The 334-nt window shown below is 66.8% G+C and overlaps 1 protein-coding gene across 1 annotated transcript in view; it reads left to right on the forward strand.

Annotated features, from left to right (window-relative positions):
* Positions 1-334, forward strand: part of CCM2 (CCM2 scaffolding protein) — a 28,699-nt gene that overhangs the window by 1,273 nt on the left and 27,092 nt on the right. The gene's annotated exons all lie outside the window — the stretch shown is intronic.

Here is a 334-nt window from a genome sequence, read left to right on the forward strand (position 1 = left end):
CACGGTGGTGAGCGCCGCTTCTCGTCTTGTCAAGGGTTAGGGCTGCCTGCCTGGTGGGCACAGCCCAGACACAGGTCTTGGGGTGTCAAAGCCTGTGCTCAGGGCACTGGATGGACCCCCCAACTCGGTGGGAGCAGGTGAGCAGCTCAGGAGGTGGGAGAAGGAAGGAGACGCCGTGGTCAGGGAGCCGGGGCCGGAGCTCAGAACACGCCGTTTCCATCGCTTAAAGCGAACACTGGGGTGCCCCACTCGGGTAGCCAAGCCAGGCGGTTCCTGTGCCGACGCGGGCCCCGTGCTGTGGGCACCCACGGTCGGAGCGGGTGACAGGCGGGCT

This window comes from Myotis davidii, unplaced genomic scaffold, assembly GCF_000327345.1.
Source record: "Myotis davidii unplaced genomic scaffold, ASM32734v1 scaffold1364, whole genome shotgun sequence".
NCBI lineage: Eukaryota > Metazoa > Chordata > Mammalia > Chiroptera > Vespertilionidae > Myotis > Myotis davidii.